This window comes from Podarcis erhardii (assembly GCF_964252035.2).
Source record: "Podarcis erhardii genome assembly, chromosome: 5".
NCBI classification, from domain to species: Eukaryota; Metazoa; Chordata; class Lepidosauria; order Squamata; family Lacertidae; genus Podarcis; species Podarcis erhardii.
The window spans coordinates 57,462,187-57,479,787 of record NC_138509.1 but is presented as its reverse complement, the minus strand read 5'-3'; positions in this window follow the sequence as shown (position 1 = coordinate 57,479,787).

Genomic DNA, 17,601 nt, shown 5'->3' with positions numbered 1-17,601 from the left:
GCCTCCTTCCCTGCCTTCGTAAAGATGATGGAGACTGAACCTTTGACCTTCTGCATGCAAAGCAGATGCTCTGCCGCTGAGCGATGGCTCCTCAGGTCTGGTTTCAATGCCACACACCTAACAATCATGGATCATGGTGCCCCAAATGTAGCAAATAGGCACTATGACAAAAATTTCTGCTCTCACACTGCTTGGTATGTGACCTTACAGATGGAGTTCAAAGCTGGACCCTGGACATTTTTCAAGGAGGCCAAAATCAGCCCGAATAATACCACTCCAGCAGCAATTTGTTTAAAGCTCAAGCTTTCAGCTAAAGGCCTTTCTAGGCATTCCCACACACCCCCACTCCCCGTTTTCAGGAGAAGTGAAATACAGAGTACTAGTGGACTGTGAATAATGCATTTACTCAAGTGAATAAACTGTTCGAAATGATGTTACAGCCCATTTGCTTTCCAAAAGTGCACTCTCCTGGTCAGAAGATGGTATTACAAATAAGGGATGGGGGTGGGGGAGAGGGGAAATGGCTGCATTTCACATTCAGCAGTTTTTAAAATAGAAATTTCAGGAGTGTTTTTTTTAAAAAAATAAAAAATAAATTGTGGCACTGCTGCATACAACTTAAGCAGTGAAATGCACCCTATTCAATCATTTCCCTCTTCCCTCCCAGGGCTTTTTAACTATCCCACACCCATTTGGGAGGTAGAGATTTATAAAACTAAAGGAAAGAGAATTTTTAAATGTATTTCATGAATTGCAGAATGATGCATTTTTCTCTCATGAATACATATATGTGCCAGCAGCCTAGGGTGGACATTGTTGCTGTGAAACGGGGCTATAGCCACAGGAGAGGGCCTTGTAACTAGGTGCCTTCTCAGAATTCAATTACGTAAGTAAATTAAACAACTGTAATTGCCCTATAGCGTTTTGTATCCCATTTATATATCCTCTTTCCTCCAATATTCTCCCCTCACAACATCCCTGTGAGGGAGGTTGGCAGAGACGGGGGGGGGGGGGGGAGGAAGAGAGAGATTAGCCCAAAGTCACCCAGTCAGTGTCATGACTTGGTGTGGGTTTAAATCTGGGTCTTCCTAATCCTTGGCTCACCTTTTAACCACTCTGTCACACTTGCTTACACCTGTGTTTGGGTTTTTGGCTTTTCACACTGAATTAGGGTGCCCCCTGCTGTTGGACCTTCAGCCAGCCTTACCCTTCCTAACTTCAATTGGCTGTGAGGTATGTCATGTTTTAAGGTCAGAAATCGACAGCCTGATGCAGCCTTATTTCGGGCCCCAGAACGGCTTTGTGAGCAGAAAAGGATGTTGTGGAGAAAAGCTCTGCTCTCTTACCTGCTGCTGTACACTAACTCATCTTCAGCCTCCTCCCCCCCCCCCATAGCACCTGGGGGGGGGGACTGGTGTCAGGGATTCAGCAGGAGGGAGGGGGAATCTTCTGTTTCACCTCTAGTGGCAAAACATCCCAGGTCAGCCCTGCTAGGGTTTTGAGAGCTGTGGTGGCGGCAACAATTGCCGGAGAGTTTTAGCACACAAGTAGTCTACTTGCAAGACAGTTGTGCAAGGAAGGGCAAAAGCAGGCTCTCCCAACCTCCCTTTCCATTACAGTTGTAACCTGCCAGGAGGAGGAAATACTGGAAATAAATAGGGTATAATCTAGGGGCTCATAAACCACTGCATGCATCCTCTCTCTGGAAGGGGAAGCAGTGGCGTAGCGTGGGTTGTCAGCACCCGGGGCAAGGCAAGTAATTTGCGCCCCCTAACCCGTGGATTTGCGCCCCCTAACCCGTGGATTTGCCCTAACCCCAGATGTTGCGCCCGGTGCGGCCGGCCCCCCCTGCACCCCCCACGCTACGCTACTGAGGGGAAGACTGCACTGATGGAAATGATATGCTTTGGAATAAATAATACCTGTGACAATGACTTGTGACTTATGTGCTAGCCACAGTGTAGACATGCTGCAGATAGAGTGGGGAAAGGCTATATCCTTTAGCAACACATTAACCAGCAGACTCTGTAAAGCACATAATCCTAATCTGCTCTCTGCCTTTCAAGTTAAAGAATTGCCCTGATAGCCAGTTCAGAAGACCCAGCTGAAAACAAGAGAATGCAATAATGCTAGTTGCCATGGAATTGGCTAACCAATGCCACTTAATGATCATGTTTAAAGCGGTATTTTTATGCATTTATTTGCTATGTATACCTAGATATTCTCTCCAAAGTTTAAGACAGAAATAAGCTTCGATATTTATTTGAAGAGATTCTATTTCTGTGACTAAAGAGGAACACTTAAAAATATTTATTTGCTTGATCCTTGTCTGTCACCTTCTATAGAAGCAGGGTGGCAAAGCAGAATAGCCATATCAGGCTCCCATAAGGCAGATCCATAAAGACAGGAAAAGTCATAAATGTTGTAAACAGCTGACAGTCCCATTTTTCCTTACATCTTTCACTGGGTTTTATGTTCCAATAACTTCTTACCTTGATAGTGTTTTCCTTTCCCCATGTCATTGTGCACCTGTTCTTAATTTAATGGTAATTGTTTCGATTCTCTGATCTCCTTATCTTCTCAACTCCATTACAACAGAAAGAACAGAAGTTGCTGCAGCCGAAGCTGTGAAATACCTGCTTGTATTTGATCACTTGCCTTCTACTTCACACAGCAACTTGGGAACAACATTAAGGCTACGTCAAGAGGTCCACTTCTTGATTTTAATCTTAAAACCATGTCTTGATCTTGCTGTTATTCACATCTCTTGGGAGATCCATGTAGCAAACATCCATAGTTGCGAAGATGATAATTAATAATGCAAATACAAGTTGAAAACAAGCAGAAATAGGAAAAGCAGAGAAACATTTTAAAAAACAAATTGTGATTGGCTTAGCTCAGGAATGGGAAAATTTTGGCCCTCCAGTTGTTGTTGTTGGGACTGGCTCTTCTCCCACCCTACCATCTCTCAAGCACTCTCTCATCCCTCCCTCTCCCTGCTGCAGTTAGGGGGTGGTGTCCACCCACAGCCTTGTCACTCAGCATGCAAAATGGGTGGTCATCTGAACCCTCTTCATGTTAGCTTGGTGTGCAGGGAACTCCCCTGTCCTCTGACTACAGAGCATACTCTCATTGGAATGTCTTGTGCCTGTTCTGGTGGGTCACTAAAGGCAGACACTTCCCCCAACAAGGAGAAAGGCTGGCCATGAGCACAACAGCCTGATCAACATTTCCTCTCACTCTTCTGAGCATCTATTGCACACATGATACTGAATGAGCCCCTTGGTCAGTCTAGCCCAGTATTGTCTATCCATCTAGGCAGCATGGTGTCCTCCAGATGTTGTGGACTACAGCTCCCATTGCCTGCAGCCACCAGGGCCAATGGCCAGGGAAGGTGAGAGCTGCAGTACAAAACATTTGCCCTGGCCCTGGCCTGCTCTCTGACTGGCAGAGGTTCTCCAGGCTCACTCCCAACCATTTCCTGACAGCTACAATCCTTCTAGGGGGAGGTGCAAGAGCTGGACATGAGATCTTTTGCTCTTAAGGTGTTCCATTGGGCTTGCTCCCTTATTAGGATTGCATCCTAGATGCCAAATGGATATTTCAAAAGGCTTAATAATCTAATGGTCATTTTTTAAAAAAAGAAGTATGACAAATAGAGGAATATCTCTAGGCATTATATTCCTCCATAGCAACGTGACCTCATTATTATTTTTAAAAACATACATGCATGGACTTTCTAGTGCCATGGGGGCATGGGGGGGGGATGACATCCTGAGACCACAGCCTCACCAATTTTCTTGGGTGGATGAGCAAGCAACTAACTGCAAGGCTGCATTCTTTTCTGTTTACAAAATGACATGTTCATATATTTGGGCATAAGAATCACACCCAAATTGCAATCGGGTGAATGGAGTTATATATATATATATATATAATGAATTATGGCTGATAAGAGTGGGGCTCAAATGCAGCCAGACACTTGAGAGTTCCTGCTTAGGTTCCGTTCTCCATTCTCACATGAGCTCCATTTCCACCAGGACTCTGCTAGTGCGGCTGGTTAGCTACTGCAGTTTCCCAGCCCCCTTCTTGGGAGTACTGATAGTCTAATTTTGCTAAAGGCATTATTAGGGAATTAAGTGGAATGAATTAAGCCTAATTCAATTGTTATTTTAAGGACGTCTCCTGATCATGGTCTTCTAAAGAGTTTCATTCCCTCACTTGCCGCAGAATGGCATTAACAGGCGCACTCCTGCTGAGCTGCTGCCTCAAGCTGCAAATCCCAGACCCAACCCGGTGGAAGTTTTTACTTAATGCTAAAGGGAGAATTTGGTTGGTGAATCTAGGGTTGGTTAGTGCTTCTCTGAAGTGAAAGAAGAGAGGAGGAGGCAGGGCACTATCAAACCTGGAGGGCTTGCTTCAGATTTGCAAAGTGCCAGCCAGGGGCAGTGGCGTAGGAAGTGGGGTGCGGTGGGTGCGGGCCGCCCCAGGTGTCATCACTGAGGGGATGTGTGTGAAAAAATGGCAAAAATATGTGTTTTTGAAAAAATAACTCCCGCACCCACCACATGCCCCTTCCTATGCCACTGCAGGAGCGCTCTCTCCTCAAGTGATTTCCAGAAACCAGAAGCATTGCTGCCTCCAACTTTGCAAACGAGACGTAACGGGCTGTGTTCTTAGATAAATAAGGTATACTATTCATAGTATCAAATTAAAAATTTCAACGGAAGTAACTCATAAAGTTCAACAAATGAACAAAGCAGAAGACCCAGCGGATTGTTGTTGTTGTTTAGTCGTTTAGTCGTGTCCGACTCTTCGTGACCCCATGGACCAGAGCACGCCAGGCACTTCTGTCTTCCACTGCCTCCCGCAGTTTGGTCAGACTCATGTTTGTAGCTTCGAGAACACTGTCCAACCATCTCGTCCCCTGTCGTCCCCTTCTCCTTGTGCCCTCCATCTTTCCCAACATCAGGATCTTTTCCAGGGAGTCTTCTCTTCTCATGAGGTGGCCAACATATTGGAGCCTCAGCTTCAGGATCTGTCCTTCCAGTGAGCACTCAGGGCTGATTTCCTTAAGAATAGATACATTTGATCTTCTTGCAGTCCATGGGACTCTCAAGAGTCTCCTCCAGCACCATAGTTCAAAAGCATCAATTCTTCGGCGATCAGCCTTCTTTATGGTCCAGTTCTCACTTCCCTACATCACTACTGGGAAAACCATGGCTTTAACTATACGGACTTTTGTTGGTAAGGTGATGTCTCTACTTTTTAAGATGCTGTCTAGGTTTGCCATCGCCTTTCTCCCAAGGAGCAGGCGTCTTTTAATTTCGTGACTGCTGTCACCATCTGCAGTGATCATGGAGCCCAAGAAAGTAAAATCTCTCACTGCCTCCATTTCTTCCCCTTCTATTTGCCAGGAGGTGATGGGACCAGTGGCCATGATCTTTGTTTTTTTTAATGTTGAGCTTCAAACCATATTTTGCGCTCTCCTCTTTCACCCTCATTAAAAGGTTCTTTAATTCCTCCTCACTTTCTGCCATCAAGCTTGTGTCATCTGCATATCTGAGGTTGTTGCTATTTCTTCCGGCAATCTTAATTCCGGCTAGGGATTCATCCAGCCCAGCCTTTCGCATGATGAATTCTGCATATAAGTTAAATAAGCAGGGAGACAATATACAGCCTTGCCGTACTCCTTTCCCAATTTTGAACCAGTCAGTTGTTCCATATCCAGCGGATAGGATCATTCTTTTGTCAGTTCATGCATAAGGTCCATCCGTGTATTCCATCTGTCTGTTCGTAAAGTCCAAAAAATCCACATGAAAGGTTATTACAGTTCCACGAAATCCTTACACAGAGTCTACACAAGGATTTCCGGAATATTGGCCTTGTTTCGCCGTCCTGGGCTTCATCAGTACTTAAAGCTCTAAGAAATGCAAATAAATACAATATCACGATCTCACACATTTTACAGCAAAAATAATATAAAATCATAAACAACTATACATACCATATGTGATATTACAGGACAGTGGATCTTATGGCATAATAGCAGCTGCGGTAAGTAGCAACTGTTTCAAAGTTGGGTTATATGGAGAAGTGCAAAATTGATTGAGTTACAGGTGTTGGCAATCCACAGATACCAAATATCTTCCTCAAAGTGACCCATATGGCACAGCAAAAGTAAAACCAAACTTAATCCATGTTCAGATGATATACATGTAAACATTAATACAAACTCATACATAAATGTAAACAATTTCTGGATCTAAAGTAATGGCAATCCACAGATGTACAATTAAGTACACAAAAGAAACCACTTGGCCCACAGAAGTGATCTGCCTTATCCAGAGGCATAGCTAGGTGAGGTGGGGGGACACCGGGGGGCCTGCAGTGTGCCTGAGCAAACGGGTCTCTCCTGAGTGGGAAGCAGTGGGCGAACTGCCTGCAAGCTCCATGCTGCTTTCTCGAGCAGCGTGGGGCTTGCGTCTGCCCACCACCTCAGCCACCCTACAACTGAGGGGGAGGCTGCAGAGAGGCTCCACGCAGTGCACCCTGCCTTAGCTTGCCCCGCCTCCATGGGCAGCTCACTCCGCCCCCAGCTGCAGGGCGTGCACGCTGCCCCAGGCACCCGAGCGGTTAGCTATGCCGCTGGGCAGAGCCAGCCCAAGATATTTTGCTGCCTGAGGTAAACCAGAAAATGACGTCCCCCTGGGAATCCTGGAAATTGTACCTTTTTAAGAGTGTTTGGTTAGAGCATGGATAGGGAATATCAGGCTCAGGGAGCAAACACAGGTCTCCAGGCCTCCCCGTTGGGGCCCGTTCTCCAGTTCTGTTTTGCTCCCTCCTTGAGTGTTTCTACTGACAGAAATTTGTCTTTGGATGGAAAGAAAGTCCTATGGCAGTGGGAGAGTGCTCACCTCACCCTCCACTTCCTTGCCCTCACCTCCTTCCCCTCACCAAACCCACAGCTCCTCTTTCCATTCCGCCTATTGAGCTGTCTCTCGCCTTTGCATCATGGCTTATTGGCTGGAGACAGAAGCTGCTCTCTTGCAAAGCTGGGGTCCTGTCCATCAGGAGGCAGCTGCACATGCAGTACAGAACTTGAATGGGACTCTGTGGGTCAGCGGTTTGACGGAGGTACGAAAAATGTGGGAATGTTCAGGGATGCAGGAGAGGATATATTGTTTGATTATAGCCTTTCCAACTTGTGTAAACAAGTTCACAATTTATCAGAGTAACATTCCCCTTTTTAAACTCATAGCGGATGCGTTTGCTCAGGCTTGCTAAAGCCTCTATAATAACTGTGTTCTGGTATTTTCCCCTTATTCCCTCATAAAATATAAGACACGGCACAGTCTTCTATAAAAGTATAAAAAGAGTTTACTCACATTCTGTTCACAATAGGATCCCAGAAGGCAGACTTATCTTAGAAAAGTAACATACACCTGGAAACTATCCCATAAAGAAACAGTCCCTTTGTCCTCTCTTGGCTGGAAGCCAAGAGAGCATCTTTGGCTAAGCAGATGTTGCTTCTTTGACGAAAGTAGTCACAGAGAGGGAGATGGCTGTCCTGCTGTGTGCTTTTGTTGTTACCTGCACAGGTGAGGCCACGCCCACCTCTAGTCACATGCAGAGGAAGTCTGTCCTAGCCCAGAAGGAAACAGGAAGTTTACCTGCTGGCTGGACAAACATTCCTCCCCATGTGTAAACATGTTCACTCTAGGAATGTTGCACTTGACGGCTCTTGTGTTTCACATCCCACAAAAAAGAAGGGGCCGTGAGATCATGGGGAGGAGAAATGCCAGGGAAGAAAGCAGTGGGAGAATCAAGGAATACTTTCCCTCCCCTCCCATTCTCCTCCATTTCATCTCCTTTGCTTCACCCCAGCAAGACTATGTGAGAAGATGCTAGCGCTCCTTAAACCAGTGTTTCCCAACCTTGGGCCTCCAGCTGTTTTTGAACTACAATTCCCATCATCCCTGACCACTGGTCTTGCTAGCTAGGGATGGTGGGAGTTGTAGGCCAAAAACATCTGGAGGCCCAAGGTTGGGAAACACTGCCTTAAACAACTGGCTGACCTTAAAGCCCAGCTAAGAGCTGCCTGTAACCAAGTGATAGATAAGAAATTCGCCACCTTATCAGCAGGTGTCTGAACATGAGATAAGAAATATGCTTGGCTAATTAAAGGCTCCTAGATCACCCAAAAGAAGGTCTGGGCATGAGAGGAGCCACTTCTGTACATCACTTCAGCATTTCCAACACATTAATAAAGTGTTTTTGGATGTTGTTTTAAGAAGCTTTAAGTTGGCCATGCCTGTACTTCAGTTGACACCAGAGGCACCAGCTTGCAAGGATGATTGGGAGGGGCAACACCATGCATGTGACGTCAGGACATTGAGAGGAGCTGGGGGTGGAGCCGAACATGGCAGCTGTATGGCTTCAATGGCCAGTGGCTCCTCCTCTGCCTTCTCTTGACGCTGCCACCAGTAGGAGGCTGCTTTGACCCTCCTTCCCCTCCATGGCAGGAGAGGAGGAGGAGAAGCCACCCACTGGAGCCACATGATGGTTGGCTTTGTCCTTCACCTCCACACATTTGTAACATTGGGGGGGGTGGCTATCCCAACACCCAAAATATAGGGGGGCCAAAAGAGCTTGGCCCCCTGGAGCTGCTGCCCCTACTTGACACTGTCTCCTCGGAAGAAGAGAAGAAGAAGAGTTTGGATTTGATATCCCGCTTTATCACTATCCTAAGGAGTCTCAAAGCGGTTAACAATCTCCTTTCCCTTCGTCCCCCACAACAAGCACTCTGTGAGGTGAGTGGGGCTGAGAGACTTCAAAGAAGTGTGACTAGCCCAAGGTCACCCAGCAGCTGCATGTGGAGGAGCGGAGACGCGAACCCAGTTCACCAGATTACGAGTCCACTGCTCTTAACCACTACACCACACTGGCCGACTGTGGGGGTTTTAACAGGGCCCTTGTCTCGTTCTCCAGCAGCTGGCTTTTTATGAGTTAGAGGGGCTGGAGATGTTACTTGGGACTCAATTGTACATCCAGGGAAGCACCAAGTCATTCATTCATTCATTCATTCATTCATTCATTCATTCATTCATTCATTGTGTTTGACTAAAAGCCACTACAAATGGAAGCACCATGTACTCAGCCTAGGTGGGGTGGGGACAGGGTGTGCTTAAGTAGACAGCCCCTCCAAAAATCAAGGGGAAATGTGTGTGCGTCCTATGGGGCGAATGCAGGCTTCAGGAGAGCCCCACCGCCAGCCCCACAAGCTGGGGGGACAGCGGGGAGGCGGAACACGCCCAGGCTTAGCTTCAGCCATGGGAGCCCGGCGCTGGGCTCCCATGGCTTGCAGAGAGCTGCACGTCCCAGCCCTGCGCCTGGGGGGGAAATAAAAATTTTCCCCTTTATTTCCCCCCCCCAAAAAAATTAGGTGCATCCTATGGGCCGGTGCGTCCTGTGTTTATTAATTTTATATACTGTTTATTTGACAAAGACCACTAATCTGCCTGTCTTCACATAGCATAGTGGGGCAGGTTTGGGGACATAGGAGCCCCATCCAAGGAAACCTCCAATGTCAAACTGTTGGAAGGTTGCAGCACCTGCTGTGGCTGTGAAGACTGATACAGGAGAGACATGTTTTGTTGCAGCTGGGGAAGGTGAAGGCGTCCGGTTTTGCTGCTGCAGGTGCACCCTGGCGTTTCTTCTGTCTACTCTCCTCCCGGTGGCTTTTCTCCTCTGGTCACTGGTATGGATCCTGTACTTTGCAGCTAAATTTGCATGTTTAGCCTTTAGAAGGTGTGATGGACTCAGGATATGCTTTAATGCCTTTCAGGAGGCAAAGCTGGAATCAGAGTTTATGATAGGATATCTCAGGTCACATTAGAGTTATGTCAATTTTCTTCCTCACACCATGGTCTATAGCAGGGGTCAGCAAACTTTTTCAGCAGTGGGCCGGTCCACTGTCCCTCAGACCTTGTGGGGGGGGGGTGGACTATTTTATTTTTTTTGGGGGGGAGAATGAACTATGCCCCACAAACAACCCAGAGATGCATTTTAAATAAAAGGACACATTCTACTCATGTAAAAACACGCTGATTCCAGGACCCTCCATGGGCCGGATTTAGAAGGCGATTGGGCTGGAACCGGCCCCCAGGCTTTAGTTTGCCTACCCATGGTCTATAGAGATCAACCACAGAAATAAATTCAGATTCACACACTCCATTTAAGAGCGCTTTAGCACTGCAAACCAAACAGAGCCATAAAGACCATTTGGAAATAATAATAAAAATATATGTAATGTAATGAAGTCATCTTGTGGACTTAAACTAGAACAGCTGTTAGGACAAGGTCATATCTGCACCAGACATTTAAAGCAGTTTCATACCACTTTAAACAGCCATGGCTTCCTCCCAAAAATCTGAAGAACTCTAGTTTATCAATGGTGCTGAGAGTTGTTAGGATATCCCTATTCCCCTCATAGAGCTACAATTCTTAGAGTGGTTTAACAATCAACTTCACTTCCCAAGGAACTCTAGGAAGTGTAGCTCTGTGAGAGGAACAGGGATCTCCTAACAACTCTCAACACCCTTAACAAACCACAGTTCCCACCCACTCCTCTCCTTCTGTTTCTTCCTCTCCCAGGTGCCCAATGCTGGCATCCATTGTTTTGTTTTTGCTCCTCTAATATCTTGAGCTGTAGGGGCCAAGGGCTATGATTACTTCTGCAGTTTTGTTCCCACTTTAGGTTTCTCATGAAGAAATGTCAGTTCTCCATCTGGAAGGGAATTCCTGATTTCATGAGCTTACCCCCTTAATTGTCACCATCAACAATGATCCCACAGAGAAAGCAAGTAAAATGTTATAATCCATGTGACATCGTGGCACATGTGTGGGGGGGTTGTAGTTTGGCAGGCATCTGGAACTTCAATTTCAGCAGGGATGGTGAACCTGTGGCCTCCAGATGGTGCTAGACAACAGCTCCCATCAACCTGACTATTGGCCAAAATGCCTGGGGGCTGATGAAGTCATGAGTCCACTTACATCTGGAGGGCTACAGGTCCCCCATCTCTGGCATTCGGTCTGCTATCATGATCAAGCCATGTGTCACCTTCCCCCTCTATCTGAAGCAGGCATAGGCAAACTCGGCCCTCCAGATGTTTTGGGACTACCATGATCCCTAGTTAACAGGACCAGTAGTCAGGGATGATGGGAATTGTAGTCCCAAAACATCTGGAGGGCCAAGTTTGCCTATGCCTGACCTGAAGCTATTGTTGGTCCTCCAACACCACCCTGCATGACATGCTTCGCCACATGAGTATCACCCCACGACTTGAACCCACATCTCTTTCTTGCTGTGTTGCTTTTTCTGGCTGAGCTGGAGGTGCTTGATGTTCTAGCTTCTGTTCTTCCTCCTGCCAGCAGTCCTCTTCCTTGCACAATGCAAAAGTTCCCCACACAAACAGCTATGCAAATGACTCATACCCAATGGAGTGGGATTGGTTTTGCTTGGAAGCAGGGCTCCTACATCAGGACTCTAAGCCACTGTCATGAGCTTCTTCTCTGTTATTCAGTCTTCCTACCCACATGACCACAGTGGCAGGGGATTGTGGTCTCTTTTTGGTGCTGTGTGAACTGGGAGTCATTCTGCCACCACAGTGCATTGATTGGTGCCTCCTGGGCATGGGTAATGATGGGGCATTGTGCAATTGGTAGATGGTGCTGGAGTAGCCAGAGATGCTGTGAAAGTGTCTGTTGTCATGGCTAACTTCTCTCTTGTTTCTACAGCTATCCTTGAACTTTCTATTTAGTTGCAATCCTATGTACTTGCAGCAGCAACATTACGCTGGCCTTAATAATAATTTTATTATTTATCCCCACCCATTTGGCTGGGTTTCCCCAGCCACTCTGGGCGGCTTCCAAGAAAATATAAAATAGCACTGACAACAGCAGAGGTTCATCCATGCAACTGCTCTCAAGTATTTCTGTCTTGACCCTCAGTTTCCTGGGATCTCTTCCATGTAATCACACTCATTGTGTCCTTTCCATGATACCTGGGCTCTGTCATAACACTCTCAAACAAGGCAAAAGTTTGCAATTACCCTTTATTCCCTCCCTACATACAATTACCCAAACGCTAGCACTTCTCCTTTTGTATAGCCATTGAGTTATCAACGATAAGACCATAGCAACGAATCAGAGAGAAATTTTGGCACTCCTCATGTCTGAAGCATGAAAAATTAGAAATTGTGTGACTGGGAAATTTGTGGGGTTGTGGAACTCTCTACCTAATGAAATCAAGCAGGTATCGTCTGTTTTAAGCACCAGCTAAGCCATCTAAGTTGGTGACCACCACCACATCACATGGCAGTGAGTTCCACAGTTTAACTACATGCTGAATTACATGCACATTAGGAATTTTGTGTTATCTCCTGACATTGTTTTAATCACAACATCTCCTTTGTCTATGGCACAATACTGTTTGATATAATGGAGCAAACTGTCTCGCTTTTACAGACATCCGCTTTAAAAAGCAATCTTTTGCCCCACTGTGCCGATATATGTGAATATTTTGATTATTGTGGGGAATCTACTCAAGACATTGCAGATTATAGGTGCTCTTGAATGTGTTCAATCCTTTTGGACCTAGTTACATCAAGGGGATGAGTAATAAGGCATTTCCCAGCAGGAGCTAGTCAATCAAATCTGAGCTGCCTGGCTCTGAATCGGCCTCAGCAGCTTTGAATCACAGGCTAGGAGTAATGAAATAGGAGCTTACTGCTAACACTTGAACCACTCCACCAGCTTGTCCAGGTGCGGATGGCATTACAGTGTAATTTACTGCCCAAGGAGCCACTGGCCAGCCCCTTCTAAAAGATTGCTTCCAATAGTTCTAGAGTTTATACCTAGTTCTCTGCTTCAGGAAGGATTTGCAGCTATGATTTGTACCCTGTGTAGCTCTATAAATACCGTTCCCAGCCTGTTATATACAACGACAGCCCTACACCTTTCTTGGTGATATATCCCCTTGCCTGCGCACTTGTCTGCAAATAATTTTTTGCTTTGAGCTGTATTGTGCTGTCAAGTACAAGGAGGAGATAAAACAGAAGAATAATCCAGCCAGCAGCAGAGGCCCCATCTAAGGCTGGTGGCGACCTCAAGCAATGCGGTGGTTTGGGTTGCAGTCTTGCAGAGAAACAGGCAATAGCCTCTTCCTCAAGTGACCACATCTCAACCTTCTTTGGAGCTCCATCAGCTAAGTCTCATGCTCTTAGCCATCAGCATGTATCCTGCAAACACACTGCCCTCAGCTTCTAAGCACACTCAGGTCCTATCTACACATGATGTCAACTGCATCATCTGCAGTCATGGTGAGGTGCAGGGCCTCTGCAGGTCAGTAGAGTGGCTGATGTGGTGTGGTGGAGCCGTGGAACCACTCTCCTGACACCGGCATTGTTGCAGCTTGTCTAGACAATGCAGAGGTGGGGCAGGATGTGGCCAGGGACTGGATGCATGGATGTGCCCATGGGGAGTGCTGGATTGGCTCCACTGCTGGACCCACACAGCCTTGACCTTGTTGATATCCAACTCCACCAGCATCCAGGTTAGCTGCAATGATGTTGGTGTTGAGAGGGCACCTCTGCAGCTCCATCCCACCCCAGTGGCCTCTACTGCTGTAGACAGGGCTGGTCCACCCATGAGGCAGACTAAAGCAGCTGCCTCAGGTGGCAGAATCCCTGTGGGCACCCCATCCGACCCTGCTGCCACTACCAGATAAGTGAGGAGTGGCAGCAGCGGCTTCTGCCAAGATCTCAAAAGATCTCACAGACCTCTCATGAGATCTTGCCAGAAGCTGTGGTGTGGTGCAACCTCAGTAGACAAGGCAGTGGTGATGGATGGTCATGGGGGGGGCAGTGAAACAGGATGGATCACCCTTATAGACAATACTGAGCTTGATAGAGCAATGGCCTGACTTTGTGTTAGGAGGGTGAGACTCTGCCTTATACAGAATCAGACCATTAATCCATCTGACCTAGTAGCCCTGACTGAAAGGGGCTTTCCAGGGTTTCAGACAGGAGCCTTTCCCCATCCCTACATGGAGATGCAAGAGACTGAACATGGGACCTAAAGTATGTGCCTTTTCACTGAGCTGCTGATGTCTTCTCTGTTCTCCTGGGAGGAATACTTTTCCCACCACTGGTCTTCCAATGCCCTAAACACCCAGGTCTGTTCTGGGATTGCTCAACGGATGGAGGAAAATAGCTGTTGCTGAAGTATTGGCTATGGCTGTCTGGGTTGCTCAATCAGCTGAAAGCAGCTGCCTCCCTTGCCCATCATTGAGAGATACTTTATCCTCCCCTATCTCACATGCAGTGCTGAAGTTCCTAGTGCATGTTTTGTGAAGGGCGTAACTCCGTCTAACCTCCTCCTGTAAAGATTCTAACTGCCCCATTGAGGCTGGTCCCTTAGAGCATATGAGGCACTGCCCACCAACCTAAGCCTGCCCTCAGCCAATCCTCACCTGCCTGCCTTCTTGTGAACCTGTCACTTCCTCCTCCTTAGCCTCCCTGCCTTGCAAACTTAGCAGGGTGGAGGAGGATGGGGACAAAACTAAAACTAGCTGGCTCTGCCTATCATTGGCTCTGGCACCGCCTACTCTTGGGCACCCTGCCTTCTGCCCCACCTGTCCCAAGGGGCACCAGCCACCAGTGGTAACTGCTGTCAAGACTCATACTCTCTGGCAGGAGCTGCCCTGTCCTCCTGGATGTGAGTGGCACTGTGGTCTAAACCACTGAGCCTCTTGGACTTGCTGATCGAAAGATTGGCGGTTTGAATCCCTGCAACGGAGTGAGCTCCCGTTGCTCTGTCCCAGTGTGATGGCCTGGGACTCGGGCTCAGACTCGGAACCAGAGGAGTCTCAGTCCGCACTGGATCCTTTGCCTCAGGTGGCATCTGAACCAAGTCTGGGGCCTGATTCTGAAGAGCCCCAGTCAACACAGGTTCCCCTGCAACAAGCACCAGCTAGGCTGAGTCAGGGGCCTGAGCCTGCCCTGGCTCCAGATGCAGGGATTACCTCGTTGCCTTCAGCTGGGCAATCACTTATAGCTGCTCCACTACCAGTTGGGTCAGGAGAGGCTGAGGCAGCCTCTGGGTCTAGTAACGCACCGCCATCTCCCGAGCTGCAGAGACTAAGGTCTGAGAGAAGGGGAGACCTGAGTACTCGCAGGAGGAGTGCTCAACTTTGGGCGAGACAGGGAGGTGAGTCACCAGGGGATCAGGACCGGCCGTTACTCCGACAAAGATAAAAGGCTGTTGGACCCTGCCCCAGGTTGTGGGAGCAACATTGCTGTTTGCTAGAACCTGCCTGAGACCCTGTGCCTGACTTTGCCTGGTTTCCTGTCTCGTGTCCTGCCCCAGCCCTGTCGGACTGACTCCTCGCGGAACCCTTGGATTTGGGACTGGACCTGGACTGTGTTGCTCGGGTTACTCCCGGGTCCAGCACACCCAGCTCCTGCCAACCTAGCAGCTCAAAAGCACGCCAGTGCAAGTAGATAAATAGGTACCACTGTGGCAGGAAGGTAAACGGCATTTCCGTGCGCTCTGGCACTTGACACGGTGTCTTGTTGCATCGGAAGCGGTTTAGTCATGCTTGCCACATGACCCGGAAAGCTCTCTGTGGACAAACGCCAGCTCCCTCAGCCTGAAAGCGGGATGAGCACCGCAACCTCATAGTCGGCTTTGACTGGACTTAACTGTCCAGGGATCCTTTACCTTCATCTTTACCTGTTCTGGGTGCTCTTACCTGCTCTGCTCCTGGAAGGTATTTGGTAGAGGCTGAGAGCGCTTCCAGGGAGAGACTGCCTATTCAGAACCCCCGCTGACATTAGCAAAGAATTGCTGTTCTTCTGGTCAGTCAGAATCTTCACCTCTAGAATTATATAGTTGGGTTATAAGAACTGTAACTTGACAAACATGTGCTTAAACTTGTTCTCCCCTCCTCCCTCACATTCCGTTTTCCTTCATGTGCCATGTCTTTTTAGACTGTGAGCATGTGGGCAGGGACCGTTGTAATGCTAGGGTTTGTAAGATGTCCTTACAAAAGGGGTGTATGTGCCAGGAATATATACATAAATAAATAACATCACAGCCGAACCCACCTCACAGGGTTGTTGTAATTATAAAATAGGGGCGGGGAAGAACCACATTACGGCAGCATAGAAACTAGTTAAATAAATAAACAAAATTTCTCTCAGATATGATATGATATATGAAAAAAGCTATATAATAATCTCTCCCCTTGCCCTGCCCCCACAATTTGACCCAATTTAGCTAAGAAACGAGTATTTCATCATGTCTCACACATACCTGCAGTATGAAATGGTACTGCTGGGATACAGGTTTGCCTCCTCCTTGTAAACTAGGTTTGTCATGCATAAAACAGTACAATCCTTGCTGTTATAAATAAATGGGTATTATTTATTTTTTAACTCTGGTTGACAGAGTACATCAGTACATTTTGCACCTGGTGTTCTGGCAGGATCTTCTGCCCTAAAGTTGGTTGCAGTTACCTGGTGATGCTCCATCATGTTATTTTATTTGTTAGTTAGAATGATTTATACCAAGTCCTTTGTCGTAGGGCTGCAAACAAAATATGAAAAGGGTATGTACTGTATTCAATTTTAGTAGGATCCTAAATATAATTTCCTCCGTGGCCACAAGAGGGAGCAATAAGCCTACATGTTTCATTGCAGGTTCCATTTGGGAGCTGAAAATCATGCACAGCATTCCTTCTGTGCCTGGAGGAAATTGCCAGTTTCAGCAGAAGATATAAAAAGGAATAGGTCCCCTTCAGCCTTGTGTAAATAAACCCAAGTTGAAGAATAGGGGACATTAAAGAAAGTGCTTTCTTGAGTGGCTGTATTTTTAATACACCAATGTCTTCTCACAACCACTTGCGATACATATAATGTGTTGTCAAATATTGTTCTAGCATGCCTCAGAATGAATGAAACTTCCCCAAGGGCAGTTAAAATACAATTCAGATGGCTTGGCAAGTGAAGCTCACACTTGCCGTAGCCTGGCAAGCAGGAAAGAGAGAGAGAGAGAGAGAGAGAGAGAGAGAGAGAGAGAGAGAGAACATGTGTGCTTTCCAACATGTGAATGTATGTTTTAACAAAAGTTGAAATATAAGTATTGCTGCTGGGTATTACAATTCAAAAGGTTTCATGTAGACTAGTGGGAAATATCAGAAAATTTGTTGTTGTTGTTGTTGTTGTTGTTGTTGTTGTTGTTTTATACCTTTATTTATTTACAACATATCTAAAAATATAATAAAAACATCAATACTTAAAAACTGCCTTCAAATGTCTTCTAAAAGTCAGATAGTTGTTTATTTCCTTGACATCTGAAGGGAGGGTGTTCCATAGGAAGAGTGCCACTACCGAGAAGGCCCTCTGCCTGGTTCCCCCACCACAAGCTGACAGCATCCATGCCACGCTGCATTGAGGCAGTAATTGATGAAAAAGGGGCCCAAACCAAGTACTGAGTACATATGCATGGTTCTACTTCTAAGAGGTCCAATATTGCTCT